This window comes from Ascaphus truei, chromosome 1, assembly GCF_040206685.1.
Source record: "Ascaphus truei isolate aAscTru1 chromosome 1, aAscTru1.hap1, whole genome shotgun sequence".
In the NCBI taxonomy this organism is placed as follows: Eukaryota; Metazoa; Chordata; class Amphibia; order Anura; family Ascaphidae; genus Ascaphus; species Ascaphus truei.
Window position 1 is genome coordinate 504417586 of NC_134483.1, and position 10858 is coordinate 504428443.

The window sequence follows — 10858 nt, forward strand, 5'->3', positions numbered from 1 at the left end:
TGTTGTAATAAATTCAACATTCAGTTATCCACTTTTTTGTAGATATTCACTTTGGGACAGGTTCACACAACCCTTAACGTAAAGAACCCGTTACTTTATTGCTGATGACATCTTTCTTCCTATAATCTCAATTTTGTAACACTTTGATAATTGAAAAAAAATTTGGGGGGGATTTACTAAACTTTGCTAGGGCAATAAACATAATGTGCACATCTTGTTAATGCTAACAGGATATTCACTGAAGTCTGTAACGTAACTGAGGTTACATAATGTGCAAATGTGCAAATGAGCTGATGAGTCCGTTAAGGTAACACTGGGAGGTAACAGTACAGTACGTTTGTTAAATTATGGCTAAACTTGGCGTTGCTCCCATTCAGACCCTGAAATAGGGCTTAGTGTCTGGATGGTTGTAACACCACAGTTCGGAATTATTAAACAGATTATGCAGGTTAAATGTAAAAGTTTTTTTTAATGTAGCTTTTTCCATAAAGTTTCTATATTTTTTGGGATAAAGAAAAAATTAAGAACTCCTGTAGTGTCTGACCCCGTATTTTAACATGCCCAAAGAATCCATGGACCTTTCAACAGCGTACATTGGGTGTAAAGATCAGTCTCCGCTGCAGGAGTGTGGCTTAAAGTAAGGAAAGACTTGTGTGCATTTTGAAATTGCTCCTGTGTGCTAAAAATAAAGATGCATATGCCCATACCCAGAACAGTAAATAGGTCTAACAAGCATAGTAGGGGAACCATCTAATAAAATTCCAATGACTTCTTCTTGCTTGATATTCCTGTTCTTCACATAAGACCACACAAGTCTCCCCAAGGTGGCTTCCCAAAGAGGTCTCCCCACCATGCTCCACCTTCACTGCCCCTGTCGACTAAACCAGTGTGTACAGGGTTAATTTCTTTAGAAAGGACTCTTTTTGATACGAGACCACCCGAGTCTCCCCCAAGGTGGCTCCCCATACCATGTTCCCTTTTTACTGCCCCTGTCCACTAAACCAGCACGGACGGGGTTAATTTCATCAAGAAAGGACAGACACATGTTTAAAAAAAAAAAAAAAGAGTCGCCCCCCCCCCCCCCCAACATTTCTAATAAAGAATCTTTCGGACATAACACCTGAGTCACCCCAAAGGGTGTGGCGGTTTGCTGCCATTCGCTGATGTTTGTAAATGTTACAGCTACTTTATTGCACTCTGAAAATCACAAGCGCTCTCGTCCCCTGTACCCAATGTTTCAACTTACCCGGCCTTATAGATTGTAAGCTCCTGGAGGCAGGGCCTCTTCTAACAGTACATTGCAGGCCTATCCTCCAACACACAATTTTAATCAGGTCTGTAAATTTTACTTATGCCCATAATTATTTCTAACTGTCCATGATACTGTATGTCTGCAAAATGAATGTATATAATCTTTGTTCCTTTTAATGCAACCATTTATTATTATAACTGTGGCTTTTCCTGTTTGACTCTTGTGTAACAAAATAATTGTATTTCATTTTAGTTGTTCTCAAACTGACTGTAAAGTATTGTGATCCCCTTAAGTGGGGGCCTGTATTTACTTAAAAAAAGAAATGATGATGATCTGAAACATTAAATTCTAAGCTTCTCAATGCCGAAACTCAGTAGCTATTGATTCTTCCCGTACAATTCTGCATACACTAGGAGGAATATTACAAACCAGAGTTAGGGAGAGTGCCACTAATTAGGTGCACTCAGTACAAGTGGTAAGGAGTAGTGATGACAGGATATAAAACATAACACTTTTAATACTAAAATTAGAAAAAAAAAGGGAGGGGGGAGTTTATGATAAAGTATATACCGCAATAAATATATAAAAAATTAACACAGGTCCGTGTGTACAAGGCAAGTACGCTCCTTGTTTAGTAGTCAGTCTGTGATGTGACACAGAGAGGAAACAAAGTAGCTATGTGGAGCTAGATGTCAGCCAGCAGGCATCTATAGTCACATGCAGATGATTAGTGCTACAATAGAGTTTAACACAGAGTGGGGGTGTAAGAGACGTGTTCAGAGGTACGCAATGGAGACTGTTTTAAGGTGAAATTAAAATAAGTCTTTATTGCGCCTGTCACTTTAAACACAGCAAACATGTAAATCAGCAAACAAAATCTGCTCCACTTTGGAGTATATATACTGTACACTTGTAGTCCAGCTCTCTTTAACTGTGTGGTTACGATTCACCGGCCCAAGTCATAGGGACATTTATATATACATAAAGACCTAGATAACAGTCTTATAAGAAAAGCCTTATCTGTTTTCTTGTAGAGGAAGGAGTTTTTGTTCTCCTGGTGTCCACACCGTTGTGCGATAAGGCAATGTCAGGATCTAGGTTTAGAAGTACTTTCCCCTGTGTCTTGCTGGCAGCGTGCAGTCTCTTCTGGCAGGCTCAAGACGCCTGTCTCCTTGTTCAGCTCACGTGTGCTCAGGCGTCTCTCTTCCTGTCTCACAGACAGGCTTTTTCTAAGACCTGTAATCAGCCAGGTGGTGTTAGTTAATTGCCTACCAGCAGTTAACCACCACACTGCTGGATTAGAGGCACATTTTTGAACAGGGATAAGTCCCCTGTTACAGGGGGAAATAAGGGAGATGGCTATACAATTTAGCTAGATAGCTGCCTATATATGCCCATGGTAGCAGTGAAATGCCTAAGCTCCCCTCCTACACATACAGGAGTATCAAATAAGGTATATTCTCCTATGAGTGAATGTAGCAATGATGATCCAAGGAAAGCAATAAGGACAACTCAGAAAGCCAACCCTTGAGAGAAGGAGGAGTATAAGTAGTGATGAAATAGTCTCCTAAGGTAAATGAGGCTAGGGAGCTCCGTGGTGGGCAGAAAACATAAACTCTGGAGAACCAACCCTTTAGATAGATGCTGGTCGCATGGACACTCTGAGATATGCACAGACCGGCACCTCATGAGTGCTCTAGACTGCTTTATGGGTGAAATCGGGTAATCGTGGCTAGAGCAACGAGTGCATGAATTGGAACTTTTGCAGAGAAGCCCGACATCCGCTACCCCCACGGAGAATCTGTCTGATGAGTAAACTATACAACTGCCTAATTTCAGCGTACAGTAACAGGCCGGAGTATGTCACCCTTGACAAAGCTAACATTGCGAAACGTATGCCGGGTCGCCTGGTTATGACGTCAGTGGTCTGTGGCAAACACACACAACGACTTTCCTGTGATGCTTAAGCATCCCGTTCGGGACTTACCAGCTTAAACTGCCTGCCTCACAGACCTCCTGATAGTAAAATCAATAATGAGGCACTAGAATGGCTATCACCACATTTTATACATGCACAGGTCTGGTACTGTGTGCTGCCTAATGGCAGGAGGAACAATTGCAGATGCAGACTGCGTTTCTCTCTGCTCCCAACAAAACCACGACATAGCCGAAGATAGTCGAGACAGGAGACATTAGAGTAAAAATTGGGACGTCTGGTCACCATAAGGTTAAAGGATTTGTGTATGGTGCTCATCTCCAATCAGGAAGCAGATCTTCAGGGCTGAGGTAGGGATGCCAATTAATCGACCAAGCCCAGGGACAGAGTCCTGTTAGAGTATCCGTAGTCGGTAAGCAGGCAAAAGGTCAGGGCAGGCGGCAGTGGTGCAGAATCCAGGTGACAGGTCAGGGCAGGCGGAAGGCAGCGAGGGTCACGGTCCTGGGTCAGCAAAAGGGATTCCAAATGAACAGGCTAGCCACAGCAACAGGCTAGCCACTGGAACAGGGAAGCCACAGGCATAGGCTAGCCTCAGGGACAGCCAAGTCAGAGCAACAGGCTAGTCACAGCAACATGGAAGGCTCATTAACTGGAACCCAAGGTGGCCAGAAACACAGGGAAGGTTCACGAACAAGGAAAGCTCAGCAACTAGATCCCAAGGTGGCCAGAAACACGAGGAAAAAGAATACAATACAATAAGAATACAACTGGAAGTCTCTGGCTGCTATTTAAGACCATGAACAGGTGCAGCCAATAACAAAGTTCAGGAGGAGGCTTGCCAGCAATCATGATGTCCACAGCAGCCAGGTAAGGGTGGGTTCCAGTCAAAGTCTGGACTGGAACCCTTACAATTTGGTCCTTTTTGTTGTGCCATATTATTGTCCCATAAATGTGCTACCAGCACAGAAATAGCTACAGTATATTCACACAAAAAAATCATTCATTTTTATTGCCCATTAAGCAAGCTAATTAAAATCCCCATGAGACCAACGAGCATGGACAACACAAAGAAAGACGAAACGTAAGTTGATAACATATTTCTACTTGTAAATATATATCTTCCTCCTTGTGCAAACAGAGAGGATGTTCATTTCAACCCAAAAATATAGAGAAAACTAGTACAGTGCAATAAGGGAATACTGATTATTACAAACCAAAATGAGAGAGAATTGCCATAATTAGGTGCACTCAGTGCTAATGGGGAGAAGTAGTGATGACAGGATATAAAACATAACTTTTAATTCCAAAATACAGAAGTGTTCCAGATAAGCCCGGCACACCCGCCAGCCCCACAGACAATCTGACTGATGAGTAAAATATACAACTGAACAAAAGAAACCTATCAAGAAAAAAGGTGTACAAAAGGTGGCCCCTATTGTAGCACTCCCAATAATGTAATGATGAATGTATTAAAAATTAAACTTTATTAGTATTATAATATAAAATATAGGTGGACTAACAACAGAAAGTGTATCACCTTGCCATATATGCATCTCAGCACTATACCATAGTAGGGTAACGGACTGTTGTATTTAGGTATTAGGGTAGAACAATAATAATGATCCTCCTTATGTCCTGTTGGACTAAATACTATAGCTCGTGTTTTGTCTAAAAGTGAAAATCGCCACTGGATGGGAGTGCAGTATATGTAATGTTCTCAGTACCACTGAGTTTAGCTACTCCCAATAAGACATAAAGCGATGTTCGTCACTGACTGAGAATGTGATATCAATAATTAAATCATTGTGTAACAGGAATGGAATTTTTAAATACAATGTCACAAAAGCTACCATGTTTATAGCCCCTGTTGAGCAGATAACGTTTTTAATGCTTAAGTTAGACAGAGTGCCAAATAATATGGCTCTATTATTGGAACTCACAGTGCTTAGATCTTAGCTACTGTTGATATAATGTAGCTAGTTAATTGGTGATATTGGTGGTGATAAAATAGTCGTTCTTGACCAAGTTATCACTAGGGTCGCTGGAGGCAAACTAGAGACCATGATGCACAGGAAAACAACGGCAACAAATAGTTTGCTTCACGCCAGCAGCCATCACCTGAAACCATTAGTGGCCAGTATTCCCATCGATCAATTCCTCCGAGTTAAGATGAATTGTACTACCGATGAGGAATTAGAAAAACAGGCAAAACTAAGGAGAGATAGATTTAAAGAGAGGGGATACAGTTCAAACTGTATCAAGAGGGCATACCATTGTGTGAAATATACTACACACACATCCCTCCTAACCGGAAAGAGACCTCCCCAAATGGATAAACTCATTCATCCAATAGGCACCTTCAACAATCAATGGTGGCCAATCCATACCGTGTTGTGGAGACATTGGCATCTCCTATTGGAGGATTGTGATCTACGCCAAGTCTTACAGGCAAATCCATCCATAATCAGTAGAAGAGCAGCCAATCTAAAAGATCTCCTAGTACACAGTCATTACAAACGTGAGGAGCGATCCACCTGGTTAGAAAAAAAAACAGAATGGAAACTTCAAATGTCAGGATGTCGGGCGTGCCAATACATGCACGTTACCAACAAATTTGGCAATTCGGACGACACCAGAATTAGGAAAATGCAAAATTTCACTAATTGTAGAACAACTGGGGTGATCTACCAAATTGTCTGTGCCTGTAATAAAAAATACATTGGCAAAACGTTCTGCCAAATGAGAAGGAGGGTCCTGGAGCACATAGGGGACATTAAAAACAACCGAGATACCCCATTTGCAAAACATGTGAATTTACATCATAATGGTGATCTCTCTGGACTCAAGTTCAAGGGAATAGATCATGATCCCGAGAGCATCAGAAGGGGGACTGGAACAAAATCCTCTTAAGGCGAGATTCCAAATGGATTTATACGTTAGGTACCCTATCCCCTCAGGCATTAATGAAGGTTTTGTTTTTTTCCCCTTATATTTAAGCCTTAGCCTTTATTCCTAGTTTTCCGCCTGTGAGCAAATGACTCACTACACATTCATCAGGTCTTTATATGGATCAGGGACATATCATACCTTGAATACTGCTTCCTTTGGATAACTGATATAATAATAGGACAGCAATTAGTGAATACCAAATATAATAAGTTTGAGTAGCAACAAGCAGATAGAGATATATATATATAGATAGTATAGAAACAAAGTTCCAAATAGCAGTGCTCAGGATAGCAGATACATGTGCATGTATAAATGTTGAAGTTTAAACACACATGCGTGTGAGAAGCCAAATAACGCTGGATAAGTGAAGTACTGGACCCAGTGTTAAGTATATATAATGATAGGATGTAGTTCTAAGTGTCCATGAGGTGGATACATTTCTTCTTGTAAGTGTATCAAATTCTTGTAACACTTCACCAGACAGAACTCTCAATAAGCAACACTGTTACGGGTCAAAAACTCCTCCATGAGGAGGAGACACTGGGCCTTATGCAGAGAGGAACGTTATTTAATGTGAAAACGGCAAGAAAATAGCCACAGAATTGGAGCAAGTTATGGTCGTATGCAGAAAGCTGCGTTACCTAATTTTTCTGATGAGATTCAAAATTGCCAAGTTTTTCTGGCTAGATTGAACTCACTATAATATAGGGCAGAATGGCGAGTTGCAGTGCATCTATGCTACCTGCATACCACCCTATTTTAACATGGCGACTTTACCAATCTCTCCACGTGTTTGGCAATTTTTAAAGTAAAGAAACCTGCTGTGGAGAATTTTATGAATCTCTCCATGTTCTCTGCAGGAGAAGCTTCTCTGGGAAGTATTTTCTCCAAAATATGGTGCTATTTCCCTTCTCTATCCTCTCTGCATAAGCCCCACAGTACTCACATACAGCAGCTCCTTATCCTTGCGTGCATCACACGGATCGGTCATAGCAGGAGAAACAATCCAAAGGTGTAAAGCGGTGCACAGCTGAAGAAACGGGGCCAGCAGCCAAAATTCAAAGATTAAAAATCATTTATTGGACAACATAGTAACGGGGAAACACACTCTAATACTATACTATATATATATACTTAGCAGTAAAAAAAGAGAACTGCTTTATAAAAACAGCATAAGAATGTATAAAGAACATCTATTCACATGTTAATGTACTATAAATATTTTCTTGTGCAGCAACAAGCAAAAAAATATATATATATACTGTATATATATATATATATATATATATATATATATATATATATATATATAGAGAGAGAGAGAGAGAGAGAGAGAGAGAGAGATACTTAGCAGTTAACAGAAAAAAATGTATAAGACACAACATATAAATATACAAAGAATATTTATTTTAATGCATTATAAAAAAGTATTGTTACACTGTTGATATTACAATATACTAACTAAAGGCAGGGTATCTGTGTTTATAAAAGGAAGTTATAAACAATGTCTGACTTATTCTAATATGTTCCCCATACTGATGTAAAACAATATGCACCAGATCTATGAGTTTGTGGCCATTAGAAGCCAACATAAAATGACAACATCATAAACCAGCTTTTATTGAATTCACTGACAAAACCACACAGGTGACAGGAAACTGTTATCCCACGTCCTGTGTCTCACTCTGCTCAAGCTGTGCGGTCTCATTTGTACCACACGGTATGTAGGTTTTGTTTTGTTCCAGGAGGAGGGTGTGCGTTACATGACTCCCCAATAAAATATTAACCCCATGTGCAGAGTTTACATAAATCTCATAAGCTATACAGTATGTACACTATGTACAAGGCAGTGTAACTTGGTCAATTTCCATTCCCCCGCTCCCTGGCCGCTCCCCCTGCTCCCTCCGGCCCGCGCTCCCTTCGTCCGACTCCCTCCGGCCCACTCCCTCCGGCCCGCTGCTCTGCGTAGCATTCCGTCTGCTGGGGATCTTCAAACATCAGCCAGCAGACAGAGGCGCACACACGCGCATGCATGCAGCCACGCGGTGCCGCGTAGCGCTGTGTGTGCTCCTGGCCTTACTTTAAAACTTACCATACAGCGGCTGCAGCAATCGGGAAGTTGCCATGACAATGCTAGGGAATAAAATCCCCTTTCTCCTTGAGGGACGTTGCCACCTTGAGAAAGCGGCACTAGACGCGAAACGGCTGTCGGTGCCACACGCCGTTACGTTAGTTCAGACCATGTGACCCCGGAAGCAACAGAGTATTAAGCTGTAGGTTAGACAGAGCTCAATTTAGCCTCACGTGTGCTCCCCTGAGCATAGCGAGGGAGGAAAGTATTTTAACCGGCAACTCATAGCTATATGAGCAGTTAGCAGAGCTGTTGAGCACAACCATTCCACACAGAGTTTTGTCCAAATGCCAAATAACACTGATGCGCACAGATGCTACGATTTGTATGGGAACGATTTACATGTGGGCTCATTTGGCATATACATGGAACAACAGTGCAATACAGACAAGCAAGATGAGCCATGGAGGCCATTCTTAAGCTATATAATTGAGTTACTCGAAAATCTAGGAACTCACAACTATTGAATAAAATGATCAGCTGCTAGCCATCATCCCAGAGAGCATGTGTACATCAATGGGTGCTTCAAACATAATATTTATCAAGGAAAAGCTGATATCTTTACCTTCAAAGGTTATTTGGTGTTAATGGCTTAAAGTAGGTTTCTTTGTAACTGCGCAGCCTCAGCATTTATAAATGTTAGAGACTAAGGCCTCGGCCAAGCTCCCCGCTGGCGTGCTGAGGCTCAGGGAAAGCAGGTGCTTTCCCTGGCCTTGCGGTTGCTTTCCCTGCGCGCCGTCAGGGGGCGTGCCGGGGGAGGACCAGTGACGTCACGGAGCTGGTTCGCCCTCATTGGGCGAACCGCTCACGTGACCGGCCCTGCGCGCCGGCAAGCGGGAAAATGTTAAATTCTGGTAAGACCTGCGCTTCCGCGCATTTCCGGAAGCGAAGGCGAGCCCCTACTAAAGCCGCTCTAATTGCGGCTGTAGGGGCTCAGTGCTGAGCGGGAGCGCGCCTCAGCGCGCCTCCGCCAGCAAGCAGCAACCATGGACGAAGCCTAAGTAATATATCTGCCAAGATGACATATAAGTCTGAAGGCTCTGCAGTACAAAGCAACTAGCTACATTATATCAACAGTAGCTAGAATCTAAACACTGTGAGTTCCAATAATAGAGCCATACTATTTGGCTCTGTCTAACTTGAGCATTTAAAACGTTATCTGCTCAACAGGGGCTATAAACATGGTAGCTTTTGTGACATTGTATTTAACAATGCCATTCCTGTTACACAAGGATTTTAATTATTGATATCACATTCTCAGCCAGTGGCGAACATCACTTTGTCTTATTGGGAGTAGCTAAACTCAGTGGTACTGAGAACATTACATATACTGCACTCCCATCCAGTGGCGATTTTTGCTTTTAGACAAAACGGAGCTATAGTATTTAGTCCAACAGGACATAAGGAGGATCATTATTATTGTTGTACCCTAATACCTAAATACAACAGTCCGTTACACTATTATGGTATAGTGCTGAGATGCATATATGGCAAGGTGATACACTTTCTGTTGGGTAGTCCGCCTATATTTTATATTATAAAAGTTTAATTTTTAATACATTCATCATTACATTATTGGGAGTGCTACAATAGGGGCCACCTTTTCTACACCAATTTTTTCTTGATAGGTTTCTTTTGTTCATATGTTATTAGCCCCAGGACCCCAATTACTATCAGACAGTAGCAAGAGTGTTTTCCCTTTTCCCTTTCCCTTCCTTTCAGGGAGCAGATAGAAAAGCAGTCTGCAGCTGCAATTTCTCCTCCCGCTATTAGGTGGCGCTGTGCTGCGCAGCTCATGAAGCACCTCCTCTGCCTGGCTGCAGCGTGAGATTTCAGGTGGGATATGTGAGTGTTATAGACATAGGGAGGGAGAGGGGGTGAGAAAGAAAGACCGACTTAGGAGGGAGGAGAAAGAAAGGCAGACATGGGGGTGTGGGGAGAAGAAAGACAGACATGGGAAGGGGGGGGGGTAAAAAAGAAAGACATGGGGGAGGGGGAAGAAAGATAGACATGGGGAGGGAGAGGGTGATAGAGAAATACAGGCATGGGGGTGAGAAAGAAAGAAAGAAAGACAGACATGGAGGGAGGGGGAGAAAGACAGACATGGAGGGAGGGGGAGAAAGACAGACATGGAGGGAGGTGGAGAAAGACAGACATGGGGAGGGTGGGAGGAAAGAGACATGGGGAGGCAGTAGGGGTGAAAGAGACATTGGGAGGGATGGGGGACAGATATTGGAAGGGATGGGGTGGTGAAAGAGACATGGGGAGGGAGGGAGGGGAGGGGTGGAAGAGACATGGGGGGATGAAAGAGATATGGGGAGGGAGTGAGAGAGACACACTGGGGGGAGGGAAATACACTGGGGGAAGGAAGAGAGAAAGACACTGTGGGAGGGAGAGACTGTTGGAGGGAGAGATACACACTGGGGTGAGGGAGATAGATACTTGGGGAGGGAGAAAGGGAGACACAGGAGAGGGAGACACTGGGGGGAGGGAGATGGAGAAACTGGGTGAGTGAGAGGGGGACTGAGGGAGGGAGTGAGACACTGGGGTGAGGGAGGGAGAGAAACACACTACGGGGAGAGGGTGAGGG

At 42.9% G+C, this 10858-nt stretch overlaps 1 long non-coding RNA gene across 1 annotated transcript; it reads right to left on the reverse strand.

Moving 5' to 3' along the window:
• Positions 1-2051: 2051 nt before the first annotated feature.
• LOC142465625 (uncharacterized) lies at positions 2052-6372 on the reverse strand. The gene is made up of 2 exons (XR_012787935.1): positions 5546-6372; positions 2052-2488 (listed from the first exon to the last, which is right to left on the reverse strand). It is a non-coding gene; the product is annotated as an uncharacterized LOC142465625 (long non-coding RNA).
• Positions 6373-10858: the final 4486 nt, after the last annotated feature.